The sequence below is a fragment of the Panthera leo genome, chromosome C1, assembly GCF_018350215.1.
Source record: "Panthera leo isolate Ple1 chromosome C1, P.leo_Ple1_pat1.1, whole genome shotgun sequence".
In the NCBI taxonomy this organism is placed as follows: Eukaryota; Metazoa; Chordata; class Mammalia; order Carnivora; family Felidae; genus Panthera; species Panthera leo.
Window position 1 is genome coordinate 179,478,632 of NC_056686.1, and position 20,015 is coordinate 179,498,646.

General features: G+C 33.9%; 1 long non-coding RNA gene across 1 annotated transcript; it reads left to right on the plus strand.

Annotated features, from left to right (window-relative positions):
• Positions 1–393: 393 nt before the first annotated feature.
• LOC122228098 lies at positions 394–12,992 on the plus strand. The gene is made up of 3 exons (XR_006206418.1): positions 394–458; positions 9,482–9,539; positions 12,817–12,992. It is a non-coding gene; the product is annotated as an uncharacterized LOC122228098 (long non-coding RNA).
• Positions 12,993–20,015: the final 7,023 nt, after the last annotated feature.

Consider the following 20,015-nt stretch of genomic DNA (forward strand, 5'->3'; position numbering starts at 1 on the left):
GGAGGGGAAAGCTTTGGAAACTTCTGTATTTTATAAATTATAATGCCTATGTCCCCTTGCCTATTGTTAGGAGTGAATGAAAATTGAGATATGCCATCAAAATTAATACAAGTCCTGAAATCTGTCAGCCTTACTTTGCTTTACCGCCTTCTTTTTTGAGATAACATCTCTCAAGTGACACATTGTAATCCCACTCATATTCCCACAAAGATGTCTGTATTTCATCAGAGTATTATCTCTGTCCAAGGCTTGCCAAAATCACTTTGTACTTCCTGCAGTATATTGGAAATACTTTGCCCATTTGATCACCAGATGTAGTCAACTTAAATAGAGATCCTGGAGTTGTTTTATCTGAACTTTTTTGTTTGTTTTTTTGTTTGTTTTTTCTTTCTAAGCCATTCTACCTATACTGGGAATCCCAACACTCTCCTGGCTGCTTGGGTCAAGATTATAATCAGGTAGGCAGTAGAATTTGTACAATACTTTGCTAGAGGGTTACTATAAAGTTCAATTGTCAAATCCTTTAGAGAAAAACATCTACAGACATAGCCTACAAAGTAAAAAATAGGGGTCCAGAAGGAAAAGATTAAGCAGAATATGCTGTAATACATTGTCCCTAGTTATGGAAAAGAGAGCCTGAATGAAAGAATGAAGACAGCTGATCCAGTCTCCTTTCCTTTTAAACGCACTAATGACAGATTTGACAAGCAGAAGAAATTTCAGATGGGATTTCTCAATAGGATGCACTTGTTGCCTAGAATTTCTTTTTTTCAAATGAGATAAAAGTGACATATAACACTGTATTGCTTTCAGGTATGCAACATATTTGATGTACGTATATATTACAAAATGATCACCACAATAATTCTAGTTAACATTAATCACATAGTAACACTATTTTTCTTGTGATGAGAACTTTTAAGATCTATTTTCTTAACTTCCAAATATTCAATAAGGTATTATTAACCAGAGTCACCACATTCTATGTTACAATCCCAGAAATCATGTTGTATCCAGAAGTTTGTATCTCTTGATCCCCCTCACTCATTTTGCACATCCCTACACCCCCACCACCAATCTGTTGCCTAGAATTTTTTGTGGGAGAAGTAGAAAACCCTGGGCTATATGAATTTATGGCACATGGCTCCTTGGAAAACATCACGTAAAATATGAAATGAACTGAGTATAAAACAGGAAAGTCATGAAGAGATGACTCTTTTGCATACAAGTGAAGTGAATCGAATATATGGCTTAGAGATCTCATGTATTAGTTTTCTGTTGCTGTAAAAAAAAAACCTATCAAAACTTAGTTGCTTAACAACACAAAGTTTTTAAACTTACATTTTTGTAGGTCAGAAATCCGATACAGCTCTCACGGGGTTAAGATTAAGGAGTCAGCACAGCTGCATTACTTTCCGAAAGCCCTAGGAAAGAATCTGATCTATTGTCCAGCAGTCCCCAGAAGCTGCCCGCATTAGCTCCTGGTTCCTCTTCCTCCATATTCTCTATGATCTCTGCACCCTTCTTCTTCAATTTTTAAGACCCTTTTGTGGTTACATTGAGTCCACCTGGGTAATCCAGCCTAATCTCCATACCTTAAAGTCAACTTGTCAAGAGCTCAGCTGAGCTGGAGGAAGAGCTGACCTGCCAGGTGTCAGAGTTGTCAATTAAAACCAATGAGCTAAAATAAAAGAGTATGTCTTTTAATCATGGTGGCAGCAAGGGTCTAAACCTGGAGAAACTGCAGACTTCCTCCCATATCCCGCCATGGAATGGCATACCTGTGGAAACTAAGGTGGGTTAGCACAGATATGGGGGTTGTCCTGCGGCCAAGGAATCCCCCAAACAAAAAGGTTCCGGCAATTTTATGCCATCGAGGCCCAGAGAAGAGAAAGGAGGGAGGGCTAGGAGTGAAAAAGTATTGGGTCAGAGTTGTAAAAAGTGTCCATCCATAGTTTCCTCCTCCTCCTTGTCAGAAGTACCTGAGGGAGTCTTTCCTCAAGAGAAGCCTTGAATTCAGGCATCTGGGATAAGAATGAAAAAAAAAAAAAAGAAACAAGACAAAAAAACCAAAATCAACATGGTCATCCAGAGGGGTCTGAGTTCTTGATTGCATTTCTTTTTGGAAACTGCAATGCATTGGCTGTGAGTCAACTTTGTAATCACCTATGATTGACTCTGAAAAATTACACACAGGTTTTTTGGATGGGAACCAGATATCTTAGAGCTGATTCATAGTCTTGTTTCCATCTATAACAGTAATTCCCCCTTTCTGTGTTATCTATCAAATTCACAGATTCTAGGATTTAGGATGCAGACACCTTTGGGGGCCCATTATTCTGCCTACCATACTAACATGTAAATCTGGACGAGGACAGTATGGCAGGCAGAAATACATACTAAAAGAATATAGCAGATGTTAATGAAATTGATGTAATGAGAAACAGTCCTGAAAATCAACAAAGTCAAAAGTTAATTCTTTGTAAAAGTCAACATTTTGTAAAAGTCAACAAAATGACGCAACTATCTAGATTGATCAAGAAAAAAAAGATAAATTGTTAAAATCAGGAATCCAGGAGGAAAATCATGCTCAATCTACAGGAATAAAACAATTATAAGAGAATACAGTGAAAAACTTCATACCAACCAATTTGATTTCTATATAACTTACTAATTTATATTGTTGGTTCTGTTTTGGATGAAATGGACAAATTACTAGAAAGACAGACTACCACCACTGACTCAGGAGAAAAGCTAAATAGACCTATGACAGGAAAAGATAATGGATCATAAATTTCAAATCTTCCCACAAAGAAAAACTTAGGTCAAAAGGCTTCATTTGTGAACTTTGCCAAACATAAGGATGGAGCAACATTTCCCAACTCATTCTATGTGATCACTATTATACTGATACCAAACTGGAAAAAAATCGTTATACACAAAATAAGAAAGTGCAGATCAATATCATGAATAAAGACACAAAAATTCTCAACGAACTATCAAACTAACCCAGCAACAAATTAAAACAAGAAATATGCAACATAACTTATTTGTTCCAAGAATGCAAGGTTATTTTACCATTTGAAAAATCAATGTGCTACAACATATCATTAGAATATAGGCCAACACCTCCATGATTATCTTTTTTTTTAACTTTTTAAATGTCTATTTATTTTTGAGAGAGAGAGAGTAGAGAGAGTTGTGTGTGTAAGCCAGGGAGGGGCAGAGAGTCAGAGGGAGACACAGAATCTGAAGCAGGCTCCAGGCTCTAAGCTACCAGCACAGAGCCTGCTGCAGGGCTGAAACTCATGAACTGGGGGATCATGACCTGAGGTGAAGTCGGACGCTTAACCAACTGAGCCACCCAGGTGCCTGCTCATGACTATCTTAATAGATGAAGAAGAAGGATTTGCCAAATTCTATACCCCTTTATAATTTAAAACATCCAATAAACTAGGAATTCAAAGGAACTTATTTGACCTGATAAAAGGACCTATGAAATTTCCACAACTAAAATTATTCTAAATGATATAAGACTGAAGGCTTTTTTCCTAATATCATAACAAAACAAGGATGCATTTCCATTGGCATTGTACTGGAGGTTTCAGCCAGATAAGTTAGGCAGAAAATGAAATAAAAGGCAGCCATAGTGGATAGAAAAAATAAAACTATCTCTATTTGCAGATGAAATGATCTTATATATAGAAAATTATAAGGAAACTACTAAAATACCATTTAAAAATAAGCAAATTCAGTGAGGTTACAGAATATAAGATCAAGGTAAGAAATTAATTGTATCTATACACCAGCAATGGACAATCCAAAAATGAAATTAAGCCAGCATTCCCATTCTCAATAACATCAAAAGTAAGTTTTAAAAAATTTAAGAATTATTAAATTAAATTTAACAAAATAAGTGAAAATTCATCCTGTGACCATCACTACACAATGTTGAAAAAAAATTAAAGAAGACCTAACTAAATGGTAGGACACCCTTGTTCTTTCATTCTGAAAGATTGAATATTGTTAAGAAAACAACATTCCATAAATAGATCTAGAGATTCAATGTGATCCCCATCAAAATCTCAGCTGGCTTCTTCACAGACTGGACAAGCTAACTTCATTCTAAAATATATATGGAATTGCAAGATACCCTAAATAGCCAAAATAATTTGGAAAAGGAAGCACAAAGTTGAAAGACTCATAGTTCTTAATTTCAAAATTGACTACAAAGGTATGGTACTGGCATCAAGATAGACAAACAGTTTAATGGAATAGAATTGAACATCTAGAAATAAACTATCACATTTACAGAAAATAAATTTTTGACACGGATTCTGTGGCTATTCAATAGAAAAAAATCTTTTCAGTAAACGATGCTTTGAAAATTATATATCAGCACATGAAAGAATGAAGTTGCACCCCTTCCTTACTCCACTTACTAGTATTAACTCAAAGTGAATCTGGGCGTAAATATAAGAACTAAAACTATAAAACATTTAGAAGAGAATATAGGAGTAAGTCTTTGTGATTTTGAATTAAGAATATCCTCCTTGACTATGACACCAAAACTACATGCAAAAAAAAAAACCAGGTACACTGGCATTCATCAAAATAAATTTATTTTTCCTGCAAAAGACATCATTAAGAAAGTACAAGACAAATCATAACATTGGAAATAAAAATGTTTGCAATCATACATCTAATAAGAGGACTGTATCAATAATACCTAAATAATACAACTCAAAATACATAAAAACAAATAATGCAATGAAAAATGGTAAGGACATGAACAGACATTTGTCCTAAGAGTATATTCAAATGGCCAATAAGCACATGAACAGATGCTGAATATCATTAACTATCAGGGAAATGTAAATCTAAAACAAAATGAAATACCATTTGACTCCCACTAGGATGACTACAATCAAAAAGTCAAATAATAATAAGTACTCACAAGGATGTGGCGTAAATGGAATCCTCATATACTGACGATGGGAATGTAAAGTGATGTAGCTGTTTTGAAAAACAATCTAGCTGTTTTCAAAAGATTAAACAGAGTTACCATATGTCCCAGCAATTCTATTCCTATGTATATATTGAAGAGAAATGGGAACATATGTTCACACAAAAGCTTGTAAAATATGTTCATAGCTACAATAGTCATAGTAGCCAAATGGCGGAAATGGTCCAAATCTCCATTACTTGTTCAATGGGTAAACAAAATGTGGTATGTCCATGCATGGAATATTACTCAGCAATAAGAAAGAGAGAGATACTAATACATGCTATGACATGAATGAACCTAGAAAAAATAATGAACGCTAAATAAAAGTAGCCAGTCACAAATTACCACAGTTATTTAGTCCCATTTGAGTTTCAAATAGGCAAATTATAAGAGAACAAAAATAGATTAGTAGTTGCCTACAGCTGAAATAGTTTGAGGGAAAATGGGAGTGACTGATTATGCATATGGGGTTCCTTATGGAGAAAGACATAAATATTTTAAAATTGAATGTTATTTATGATTGTCCAACTCTGTGAATACACTAAAACTACTGAATTGTATAATTTAAGTAGAAAATTTTATTGGTTTGTGAATTATATCTCAATGTCAAATAAGAAAAAAACTATTACCAACTAACTGTGCATTAAAGTGACCTGTGTCACTTCTGGGCTAAAGCATTTGATGCCAGTGCAAAATCCACTTATGTGTTCTTAATTATGTATTGATCAGTGAACTGATTAGCAATAATACTATGCAATAACCCAATGTCGAAGTTTTCATATAAAGATATTTGCTTTTCGTTTGCTGAAACTATGAGCCAGTGCGAGATCAGCTAGGCTTGCATGTTCTTTGCTTTCAGTCTGGAAGCACATAATGAAAGGACGACAGCTCCTGGGGCATGCTTTTTAATAAAGATGGCAGGAGAGCAAAGGGCCCTGCCAAACTGCCAAAGTACCCAGCAGGCCCATCCTTTATTGACTTTTGCCAATATTCTTTTGGCTAACACAAGTCACATAGGCCAAGTTCAGTATTAGTAGGGCCAAGTAATCTCGTACACAGGAGGGAAGGAGAGCACATATATTGGCTTAAAATGATAAAGTCCTCCATGCTGTGTTACATAATTGTGAGGGGTCTTGTGTTGGTATGATGGAGGTGCGAGATTGAAGCAGACTCCCTTGCTGTGCATAGAAAACTGCTGCCTTGAGGACCTGCTAGAACCTACGTGTTAATTAAATCTTTACTGTGCTAAGCCACTGAAATTTAGCCTATTCTAACGAATACAAACATTTTTCTTCTAATTTAATTCTTCTTCTTGAGATTCCTCTCTGTAATAATTACTTTCCAAAACCTGGACACAAAATATTGGAATATGCTCAAAACATACTTTTTTTTTCTTTATTTATCTTCCTCAAATCTAACCAATTGATAATGCTCGGGTTCCATTTACAAAATGTACCTTATTCTGACTCCTTTCTTTCCTTTTCATTCTTGTATCTTACTAGTGGTCCTTACTTTTTCTGCTAATAATTATGGCTAACATTTATTGAACATTTATTCAATGTTAGAGACTGTCGTAATTATATGCATTAAATGAGCATTATTTTAATTAGACTTCAGATATGAAATTTTTTCTCTCAAAATTTCAGTGTGAATAAATTTTACAGATAAAGGTTCCAAAATGCACCAAACAATGCCAATTAAATAAACTCAACTTTTTTATTGCAGCAAACAAAGTCTACTATGAATATATGCTAAGCTACCTTCCACTCTGCCCCACATTACATTGCTGATCTCTCATTTGATACTGTTATTCCTGATTTATTTCTCCTAAGTTTTCGTCAAGATGGTCACTATGACTGAAATATAGCAGATTCATGACTACTTAGCATGAAAATGTAATTCACATTTCTACTGTTGTGTAAACTACATATGCTTTTTATTTTCTTTCTTTTCTTCCTACACCCTCTTCTTTCTAACTCATTCCATCTTTCACAAGGCAGTCTTTAAAACGTGATACTTTTCCCATGTTATTGATACATAATTGACAAATAGCACTGTATAAGTTAAAAAAGTAATTTTTCTGATAGTGTTCCATAGGCATGAGCTTTGTGTTCTCCCACTAGTGTAGCTCCAGCCACAGTGAGAACCATAAAAACAAAAAAACACTAAATCCAAAGATAACCTAGAAATAGTGACATAACCAATCATTTTACATAATTTACTGTGGAAGATATTAAGTGGAAAATTGTCAAATGTAATGTTCATCCTCCGTTTCTTACCACTTTTTGGGGTAGGTACAAATAAGCAGTAAAAAGAGTAAATGGAGGCCTACATAGAAGGCAAAATGAACTAATTCACAGATGTGATAATTAGACTCTGAGTAACTGAGAAGTGAATGAAAATAGTGGCTAAAATTGCAATCAAGAGGATAGTAAATGACATCTGAAGATAACTAATTTTTACACATAATATTTTAACAACATATTTTTTCCTATGAACCACTGAGTCCAAGATTTCCCCCCCAAACCCATTACACACACACACACACACACACACACACACACACACACACACACATCTATACAAATGAAGAGTTCAGAAGCTTTTTTGACTCATTAGGGTCTCCAATAAAATAATGCATGAGAGCATGATGAGTAGTCCTTATATGGAGTGAAAAATTTATGAGCATCATCCCCTTAGGTGATAAGCTGTGACTCTTAAAAATTAACTCTTTATTCTTGCTAGAATAATGAATAAAATATGACTCTTTCAGGCATAGAGAATGGGTTCAAGCATCATTCTCTCGTGGTTAAGTAACGAGGTCATAGCTTATGAAATCTTTTCACTGGGTTCCATAAAATATTATAATTGTTCTGCCTCTGCTCAACAATTTATTCATTCTGTGAGACCGATGAGAATAACAAGGAGTAGAGATAAATTAAATACATAGTCCCAGAGACTACATTTGTGCTAGTGTTTTGAAAGCATGAGAGCAGGACTGGCCCAAGAAAAACTGATGAAGTAGGTAAAGTTTTTGTCTTCATCATCATTTTAAGTATTATTTTCTGCATGTTTTCTGCACTATAGCAGTTGTTTAAATGTAGATCTTACAAATTGTAGATATATACATATGTGTGTATAATACTATTTTGTACACTTTACTTGTAAACTATATTTTAAAGAAAACCTGTCACCATGTTTCCACTTTTACCCAGAGAACTATCCTTTCCATGAAGTTCCATAGCTCCACGCTCATACCTATGATAGCATCCATTCTATTCCTCTGTAAATGCCTAATTTTATGTATCTCCCCAACAACGCACTATGAGCTTCACGAGAGGCAAGGGATGTTATGTATCACATCCCCAAATTCTAACATGGTGTCATTCATTTAATAAGTAATAGTATATGTTAAAAAAAAGAGCTGTACAAACATACTTTAAAAAGGTACCTTTAAACATATAAAACACAATTGAGAACATCAAGTACAAAAAGGGTTGCCTCTCTGACCTTTTCCATAAAATATAATAAAGTAAAATCAGTCTAAATCATTAATGAATATTTTAGCCTAGAATTATTGCTTGTAAATTGGTTGCTATAAAAATAAAGGCCGACTCTCAACATTTATCCATAATATTTTCAAATGAAAGCCAATGTTATCTAAAATTCATGAAGAATCTAAGAATTTTCAATTTCTAACCTAGGAGGATAGCCTTTTTTTTTTCTAATTGTGTAAGAATAGTTCGTTTGAGACTTACCCTTTTAACAAATGTTTAAGAACACACTACAGCATTGTTAAGTGTAGGCACAATATTGTCAAGCATATGTCTACAGTTTATTGTTCCTATATGAGGTATTTAAAATGGTCAAACTCATAAAAATAGAGAATAGGGAGGTGCCTGGGTGGCTCAGTCAGTTAAGCGTCTGACTTCAGCTCAGGTCATCATCTTGCAGTTGGTGGGTTTGAGCCCTGCATCGTGTTCTGTGCTTACATCTCAGAGTCTGAAGCTTGTTTGGATTCTGTGTCTCCTTCTCTCTCTGCTCCTCCCCTGCTCATACTCTCTCTCTCTCTTTCTCTCTCTCTCTCTCTCTCTCTGTCTCTCTCTAAAAATAAATAAATAAACATTTTAAAATTAAAAAGAAAAAAAGAAATAGAGTATAAAATTTTATGTTTTGTAATACTTCTCCCAGATAGCTTCAAAACCTTATATTATCTTTATCTGGTTCCACATGCCTGTAAATGTCTACTCCATTACTGATTCTCCCTGAAATACACATATAGTCTCCTAGCTTTGCCCTTTATAATGGCTCTCTCAATATGCCCTTCATAATGGTTCACCATAACCATTATGAAAGTCAAAAATAGGATACTAAATATTCACTACACTACATATATCCATTTCTAGCTTTATTTTGACTACCAAATTAATTATGAGTTTATTGTTTACTTTTTCTCTGCTATCCCTGCCTTAGATTTAAGGCAGCCCAAAACCTGGAAGAGGGAACTAGGGCATGGACAAAGAGCTCCAGGGTAAGTCGTCTAGTTCTGTCTATCCATTTCTATCTACCACTTTATGCTAAGTCCACATTATTTTATGCTTTCTAACTAGAGTATTGATATTCTCTTAAGCCACTTTCTCTTGAATACTGCTTACAAAATTCTTTAATTATTACCAACTTTCTGTAAAATAACATGCTAATGAATATTCACCACAACAAAATGAAGTTCAGATTACCAGGTAGCATTTAAGTCCTCCATGCTCTTAACTTCTATCAATTCTCAGCCATGTTCCCCTTTTATCCATACTAATAACTCTCTTCACCAGGTTCTTTTGAAAGCACTACTTCCTCCTTTATGACTATGTAATTATAGCCATTCTGTAAGGCCTCTCTCCATTGAAGTTATTGTGGTACCCCCACATATTTAGGGCATTTATTGTCAGCCCAGCTACATGGAATTTTTACATGCTCTTTGTTTTAGATTGATTATTTGTTTAAATGCCATGTTTTCCAATCTGGATTTGAGACCATCAAAAATGAGAATAATATGGTATATTTCCAGAAGATACGCATGTATTTCAGAGTACTGCACATACATTACTCATTTAATATAGCATATATGGTGGTGTAAATTCAGAATTTGCACACTATTTGCATACTTTTACAGGAATTATTATATAACTAAAATAAGAGTGCAAAGTAAAGAACAAATGTTGGCTTTTTTTTTCTTTTTTCTTTTTTTCTTTTTTTTTTTGGAAGTGAGAGAGAGTGCACATAAGCAAGCAGAGGAGGGGCAGAGAGAGAGGGTGAGAATCCCAGGCAAGCTCCACACTCAGTGCAGAGCCCAAGGCAGGGTTTGATCTCACCAACCCAAGATCATGCCCTGAGCTGAAATCAAGAGTCATATGCTTAACTGATTGAGCCACCCAGGTGCCCCCAAAGGTTAGCTTTGAAGTTAAGTAAACTTGAATTCAAATCTACCATTAACATATTTATGTCAGCTTGAAATAATAATTAAGGTCATATATTTATGTAACTTTGCATCGATTATTAAGATTCCTGAGACTGTTTTGTAATCTTAAAATGGATATAATAACACCAATTTTTCAAGTCATTATGAGGGTAAAAGCAGCAAAGTTAGATCATGCATAAGAGTTCCTGGATACTCCCTTGAGTAATGGAAGGAAGGAAGGATGGATGGAAGGAAAGAAGGAAGGAAGGAAGAAAAAAGGAAAGAAATATTGTTATATTTTTAAATTCATTTTGATGTATTTCCAGTGTGGAAATGAGGGGCTTTTAATTTTATATTAAATAAGTTGCTAGAATTTGACATTTAACAACTACTAGACTAACATCAAAAAATTCTATGAAATGATTATAGTTACTTGATTTTGTGGCATCAGTTTTGCAAAAGATTAGACTTTATTTAAAAAGTTTATTTTAACTGTTAGGCAAGTTAAAATCCTAATTGCTGTGCAGCACTTGGGAAGCTAGTCTAAAAAATAGATTTAACCCAAAATGACTAAAAGCCACCTTTGTGTAGAATTTGACTCATTTGAACTTATATTTTACTCTATGTATGTGGCTTCTCAAGTCTCACACACATTGTGCAAAAAGCAATAACTTGCATTGACATTATCTATACTATGTATGTCTTTATTCAATTACATCCCACCTGAAGCATTTTTTCTTTTCTACACGACATCGATTTGGTTGTTTTTCAAACTTTCTTCATTTTTTCCCTTCAATTCTCTTTAATTCCAGATGGTACATCAAGATGTCTTTACTGACCATATTGTAATAAAAACCCTCACAGACAAGGAGAATAGATCTTTATGTTTACAGAAGAAAAATCCAGTGATAAACTAGAATGCCAGAGGAACAATTCTTTAAATATACCCAGAGCACTGGTGTTGGCAATTTGTTGGTAATCTTACCTTACCTGAAGATGCTTTGATCCTGATATGAATGAATTTCAGGTCACATTTTCAGTTCTGAGAGGCAGATTCCTAGGGAAGATAAAAAAAAAAATTAGAAATCAACAGACCTTGATCTGAAACCTGACGCTGACGTTCACTAGTTTTATGAGTTTTGAGTAGGCTGCTTAATCTTTTAGCCCTCAGACTATGCATCTATAAAACAATGGGATAGAATTGCAACAGTATTATGGGGATTAAAAGTATTGCATATGATACCACTGTGTTGTCTAGCACTAATTCTCAAAGACAAAGAATCTTCTGATTTAAATAGCTTTTACAGAAATCAAAATTTTAGGGCAAATATTAAATTTGCTGGGAGGATTATATATTATATGTATGTATATTATATATATGGCTTATTATCAACATTTTATTACCAATTTGTACATAATTTTGCTGTTTTAATAACCAGTAACATCCACAAAGTGAAGTAAATTACAGCTTATAAAAAAATGTATCTTAGTGACATATATGCCAACAGAAAACAAAAGATTTGATGTAATATGAACAGATGTTTTTGTAATGCATAAAGGATTTAAATAAGTTTATTCTCAAAAATCTTGAGCACACAGTTAATGTAATTAGTGTGCACCACACAGGAATTTGCATTGGCCCATCACACACATTTGACAAATGGTGATGGTTTGCAGCTAGAATAAGCAAAGTTGTTTTATATTTGTCATACATGAGTTTAATGGTTGGTTCATCTTCCTTTATTGGAAATCCATTGTAATCTATACATAATGGATATAAAGTGCGTCCAGGAAATGTTTTCCGATCAGAAGCTCTAAGAAGCTGTACCCTAAGGATTTAAATATATTACAACACAAAGTAAGCTGCAATTTAATCATTCAATGGGTTAGGAAGCTTCCAGAAACAATATCTAACAAGCCATCAACGCTGAGATAAGAGAACAGACACTGTAGTATATAAATATTTGACTCTCAATATGTGATTCTCCATATATATGAAACTAGCAATGTAATGGGAGTATCAATTAATTTTGTTTTGTCTATTATCATTTTTACTAGTGCAAATTCCAAATAGAACTGGGTGAAATGCACAAAATAAGATATTTTGCTAAGAACGCAGATTGAAATAATACAAATACCAACATGCATGCAGTGATATTATTTATAAAGGTAAACACAATGGAAAAGATGTTTTTAATTTCAAGTCCTGAAATCATTAGTCTCCTAAATATCTAAATATTCATAGTTATTATCTTTGAAGAGTCATGTTACATTATAATTTTTAAGTTCCATACACTTATTTAGACCTTAGGTATTGTCTTACCTAACATGTTCTTATTTTTTGATTTTTTTTTAGATTCAATGGTGATTTTGGATTCTTCAACTAATTGGAAAGATTTTAGCTGTATAAATTGAGGAGGCATCCCATTTGCTCAATTCTCCTCCATGCTGTCATGTAGTAGCACATTTAAGTGCATCTCTTGGTGTTCCAATCAACTGTAATGAAGTCTGTAGTGCAGAGAAATCCATTATACTGAAAACAATGGTAAAAGTGAATTTTATGTACCAGGGAGTGCATTTTACAAAAGAAAAAAAAAAAACAAAAACAAAGACAAATTCACATCAGATAAATTGATGATTTGTAAAGAGAAATTTTTAAGCACAGCAGCATTTATAATGGAAATTATTTCAACGGAAACACAATTATTGATTCTTCTGAAGGATTATCACGTAGAGGTTAACTACTTTGGGCTTAGCAGTCTTTTGTGACCACACAAATTGCAAAAAATTGGACTATAAAAATTTCCCAAATGCTGAGTTACCTAAAAGTTGACATTTTAGTTTTCTTACTTTAAAACAATGATGAGAAGATCATTAACTGCTTTGGTGTTTAATGGCTTCCCTTTGCTACAGCATATTTTCTTAAACTGATGTATGATGTTGCATGACCACCCCACCTTCTGTCAGTCCAGCTCCTTTATACCTCATCCTTCAGACTCTGAAAGTTCCCTGTACACAATCCCGGTTTGTGCCTCCAAGCTTTTATTCCTTTCAACTGCTTCTTTTTGTATTTGATCATTGTACTGTGCCACAGATACAAAATGAAACCTGATCCAGTCATCATTGTTTTATTATAAGATTCCTTCCTTCCCCTCTTTAATCCTCAAAAACATAAGTATATTTGTACTTGTGCATACGTCTGTTACTATTCTCACCTTACACAATGACATTTTTAGAATCCACTAGGCTATGGATTCCTTAGGGCATGCTTATTTATTTTTGTGCACCCACTACCTGACATTTGGAAGGTACTCATTTGTTAAACCTTTGAAAGGAATGATTCTTTTATCTATATAATTCCACCTTTTTTTCTTCAGTGAAGGTTTTCCCCTCAGTTTTGTGTTATTTTTTTTATTTCTTTTATCACTTACCCTACTTAATATTATTTAATCATTTAATCTTATTTACATATCACTTAGAAATAAGTTAATATGTTAGACAATAAATTTAGAGTAATAGTAAAGATGAATTTTGTGAAATTAACCATTTCTAAAATTTTGAGAGTATTTTAGTTAAAAATATTTTGGTCCCGGGGGCACCTGGGTGGCTCAGTCGGTTAAGCGTCCGACTTCGGCTCAGGTCATGATCTCACTGTTCATGGGTTCAAGCCCCGCGTCAGGGTCTGTGCTGACAGCTCTGAGCCTGGAGCCTGTTTCAGATCCTGTGTCTCTCTCTCTCTCTGACCCTTCCCCCATTCATGCTCTGTCTCTCTCTGTCTCAAAAATAAATAAACGTTAAAAATTTAAAAAAAATTTGGTCCCATACATGATACTAATACAGTATTATGAAATAGAATCTTTGAATATATATTCTGGTGACCAATCTACTTGTATTAAATCTATCAGCTTATACATGTGCAATTTTGGTGCTTTCAAAATGCCTCTATTCCTACATAGAGCAAGCATTCCCTGTATCCTGGTAGTTTTTCAGCAATAAAAAACATGTATGTATAAGGTATAAATTTCAGCTAATCTATTGTAGCTGTCTTAAATTACAAATTCACGAATCCAGATTAGTGAGATTTTGCCATAGGGCAGGTTCTACTTGTATGATATCGTGGGGGTATTCGCTAAAGATTAATGTAATTTTAAGAACTATAAAATTATACTGGAATAAATAATAGGCATAGAAAATTAAGGAGGTTGCTTTTGGAAGGAATCTGCGCCATTCAATGTATTCCTGCTAAAGATAAATTCCTGGCCACTCGGCTTTATTGAGTTGGAGGCTGGAAGAGAATAGATGTGCGTGGAGAATGGGGACAGCCTACAATCAGGCCAGGCAGAAAAGTGTACTGCAGATAAACACTGAAACAAAGCATAGATTTATACCCATAGGCAGCAACTGTGGGAATTGGCAGCAGCAGGCATATCATGCTGTCAGAGGGTCATCGCAAATGGGATTGTTCCTTTGGAGCCCATGAATCATTCAGCATGTGAGGCAAAGAAGCTGCTTCTAAAGCAGCAGTTGATCGTGGCCTTGCAATAGTAGCTACAGTGGCTGAGTACAGACCACATGTGTATGCTGAGTGGAAGAAACCTCAGGTAACAAATCAGTGGGAGCAGCATACACATAAATAGGAGAGTAGCACTGACAGTTCATTATTCATTCCAGGTATAAAGGAGAGCATTATGTGAAATATAATAAGGCACTTTTGAAATTCCCAAATAAGGTAATATTCAGTTTGCATATCCCGATCACATAATCTCCCTAAAGGTTGTTTGTCATATTTTTCCATTCCAAGACAAAATGTCCAAGAACTCGGGGACACAAAAGCTTTAAGGTAATGTTTGCTAGTAAACTTCCACAACTGTATCACAAACTATGTTTTCTCCAAAAAATTGGTGGCTCATCACTATATACTAAATGGCATGTGCACATAAAATGCCATTGACCCACTCTTTACACACAAGTTTATCAAGCAAAGCGAGTTTGTGTTAGGAACTTTCTGAACTCCAGAGACCATAATCACATAGTCTACAGAGTGTTTCCATAATCAATTTTGCATTATAAAAGCAATTGTGGAATGGCTGTCAATGAGATTTATGAAAAAAATAATTGCTTCTCCCATGTATTTTTAAATTACACTTAGATTTAGGATATGGTCACATCATATGTTTTGAAAAACTCAGGAAGTATATGAAATATTTAGGAGAAAGCGATTACTTAGATTTAGTATATAGTCACCACTTGATAAATGTAAACACCGTAAAATATTTGCAATTACATTTGTGTGAAATTATCCATAATTAATATAACCGCTTGTTTACGGACTATTAAATACTTGACAGACTAAAACAGAAAACTTTACACTGAAATTTTAGCAGTCTTTGTCAATTGAGAAATGGACACAAACACATCCGTGAAATCATGTACATTCAATGTAAAGTGTGGGTCAATTTATAAAACATTATTTATATCTGCATTTTCTATATGTTTCATGCAAATATTGTATGTATTCTTCATATCAAGCAAGGGAGAAAACGTACCTCAGCATTTAATAAAAGTGTGTTTAATGCAGATTATTGAATACCTATGAATTATGAGGTATTTGAGGACCAGATTAAGACAAAAAAAAAAAAAAAAGAAAGTTAATACTTTACAGAAGCTTGCTCACTCTTGAGACGAGCTCTGTTAATAGCTTTGCCATCTTGGCTTCACTCCTGCACTCACTTCAACCTTAGTTTCATTAGAGCAGACCTGGCCTGGTTCCCATCCATGACAGATGGTCAGGTCCTGGGCTCCAGTCACAGGGCCCCTTCCGTTGTTCTCCTTGGCCTAGGGTTGGTAGAGATCTTATTGTTGCTGATCACAAAGACCTTGTTTGGCTCTCTTACCAACTGTATAACCCATTTCCACTATTAAGTGACTTCTTTTAAAAATAGGTTGAGTAGCTTCTGAACTTTTTCCAAAATGAGTAAAACGATTTTCATCAAGGGGTATGCCACCTGTCATGAGAAAACACCAGTTATTTCTTACAAAGAGGCACCATAAACTTGACAAACTGTTAGAATTGAAGCTTGACCACTAAATATCCAATCTGCTTATTTTACAAATGATGAAACTGAGGTAAATTAGAGTTCTATTTGCAATTATAGGATAAATCGTTGCCATCTGTCAGAGAGATAATTTTTTTTTTATTTGAAGTATATTCATTGAGTAGTAGAATCCAAGAATTTAGGACGTCATTTCTCAAAAGGTAGCGTCATTTCTAGGGGTGGACATGGAAGTAAAGTTAACCCTGGTAAAAAAAAAAAAAGTTGTTCACAAGCAAGTTTAATTTTGGTATGCAGTAGTGCGCTAGGGAAAATTAAGATCTCAAGTTAATATTTCCAAAATAAAATTAAACAAATGAACAAAAAGGATGGCTTCAAAAGCCACAGCCCTGTGTGTACTATAGGCATTTAAAATTAATGGCTATATAAATTTGCAATATTTGGATATTTCATTAAATTTATGTTATAGAATAACCTGGCTGGAAGTGAAGACCAGAGGAAGTGCTATTACACTCAATTTTTCCCACAAAATTACATCCTATGTATAATGGCAGTTTATTCAGAGGGAGTGTATTGACTCTATAACCAAAAGTTCTGTTAGAACCATTATGGGAGGTTGTAATTTTGTATTCAGGGATTCTTTAATAGTGCTTATTGACCCATGAGAATGTAGTCATTATAACCTATAAAGATTTCTTCATCAGTGTAGTTACAGTTTTTTAAATGGGGAAAAATAGTGGACGAGGAATTAGAAGAACAGGTATTGACTATAGCTCCAGAAATTAGCAGAGATAAAAGCTTGAATAAGGCATTTAACCATGATTATCTTATCTGTGAACTGGAACTGAGGTCTATTCTGACAACACACAGAGGTGATACAAATATAAACTTAAAAATTATATATATATATATATATATATATATATATATACACACACATACATATATATACATATATATAATTATACATGGAAAATATATAAAGTTATATATATTATGTATTATAATAATATAAGTTATATAGCTATTTAGGAGATTTTCTTAATTTTTTTTGAGTTGTACATTTATGATTTGTGAACTTTTTTCAATTGTATTTTTTATTTTTTAAAATTTACATCCAAATTAGCATATAGTACAACAATGATTTCAGGAGTAGATTCCTTAGTGTCCCTTACCCATTTAGCCCATCCCCCCTCCCACAACCCTTCCAGTAACCCTCAGTTTGTTCTCCATATTTATGAGTCTCTTATGTTTTGTATGTTATGTTATGTTTAAGGACTTTGTCTCTTAAAGTCCTCGTATGAGTGAAGTCATGATTTTTGTCTTTCTCTAATTTCACTTAACATAATACCCTCCAGTTCCATCCACGTAGTTGCAAATGGCAAGATTTCATTCTGTTTGATTGCTGAGTAATACTCCATTGTATGTGTATATATATACACTATATGTATATATATACTATATATATACTATATATATATATATATATATATATACACTTCTTTATCCATTCATCCATTGATGGACATTTGGGCTCTTACCATACTTTGGCTATTGTTGATAGTGCTGCTATAAACATTTGAGTGCATGTGTCCCTTCGAAACAGCATACCTGTATCCCTTGGATAAATACCTAGTAGTGCAATTGCTAGGTTGTAGGGTTGTTCTATTTTTAGCTTTTTGAGGAACCTCCATACTGTTTTCCAGAGTGGCTGCACAAGCTTGAATTCCCAGATATTCTTAATTTTTAAAGTTCCCATTGTATTTAGTGAATAGGTTTGGTATCTATATGATTTAAGTAAAACTTTAGACAGTAATTATAAATTTCTATATTTGTGCCCACTCTATGGAGGAACATTGATTGACTTACATTGATGTATTATCCTTATTTCCTTTATTAACATAATGAAACAACAGAATTATGAAAAAGTAGACAACTAAAAGGATGACTGACTATTGAAATGGATGAATTGTGTTCAACATAGTAAATCACTATCAGATTTATGAGGAGGTAACTGGATTCTACTCATATACTCACTGGTTTCATCCAAACCTACTTCCTATGATTTGAGTAGTAATAGCTTGTCAGGACATACATACTGGACCTCAGTGTTAAAAGTGAATTTATATCTGGATGCCCATTCTTTATTTTTTTTTTGTTTTTGTTAATTCATTTAATTTTTTATATTAAATTTATTGTCAAATTGGTTTCCATACAACACCCAGTGCTCATCCCAACAGGTGCCCTCCTCAATGCCCATCACCCACTTTCCCCTCCCTCCCACCTCCCATCAACCCTCAGTTTATTCTCAGTTTTTAAGAGTTTCTTATGGTTTGGCTCCCTCCCTCTCTAGCTTTCTTTTTTCCTTCCCCTCCCCCATGGTCTTCTGTTAAGTTTCTCAGGATCCACATAAGAGTGAAAACATATGGTATCTGTCTTTCTCTGTATGACTTATTTCACTTAGCATCACACTCTCCAGTTCCATCCATGTTGCTACAAAAGGCCATATTTCATTCTTTCTCATTGCCAAGTAGTATTCCATTGTGTATATAAACCAAAATTCCTTTATCCATTCATCAGTTGATGGACATTTAATGTGATATTTGAACAGGTATTATAGATGTGGTATTTGAACCCATATGTTTTAAACTGGTTATACACAGTTATTACCACCCATTTTATATCAGTTTGATACTGACACTTTAAACATCTCTTATATCTCCTTAACCTTTCTTATGTTTGACTCATTGATTTAAATAGTATAAAAGTTAAACAAGATATAACAAAAAAATTACAGTATATCCAATCCCTTTTCATATTTGATCTGAAGATGAGATTGGCATTTCAAGGTAATTTTGCAATAATCATACTGTAGAAAATTGTTTCTATTTCTATACAGTAAAACTAGAAAGTTCAAATTTAGTGGGTATTCAGAAAGCGGTTGTACCATCATACTCTCCCACATTATATCCTCCAACAGTAAAGCTTCATGTGAACATAGATTGGTCAAAGGTCCAAAGTGATGGCCAATACAAAAGACCCAAATTAGAATGTCTGCCATATTTATGTGCTTTTACCCTAAGAATTTACAGCGTTTCTTTTTCCCAGGTTTACTGCTTTTCCAAAGAAAAGGAGGAAACAAAGGAACAAGGAAGGAGAAAGGTAAGTATAAAAAGGCAAGTCTAATTAAAACTACAATTCTTAAAAGATATTAACAACTGTATTATTTCAGTTTCTAATATGTGGGCCCTGTTAGCCAAATACAATGTAGTTAGAAACAGTTAAGGCAGGTACTCCTTCCTTAAGACATCTCATAGGAAATTATTTTCCTGTTGGATTTACTGTGATCAAATTCAAAAATCTTCAGATATGTTATTTTAATAAAAAATGGAGTAAAATAACCAGAAGAAAAGATAATAATTTGTTCAGCTATTTCACTGGACATATTTTTTTTTTTTCTTTTTCTGTGGACTCCGGTATTCGCCAAAAGTAAGGAAAGAAG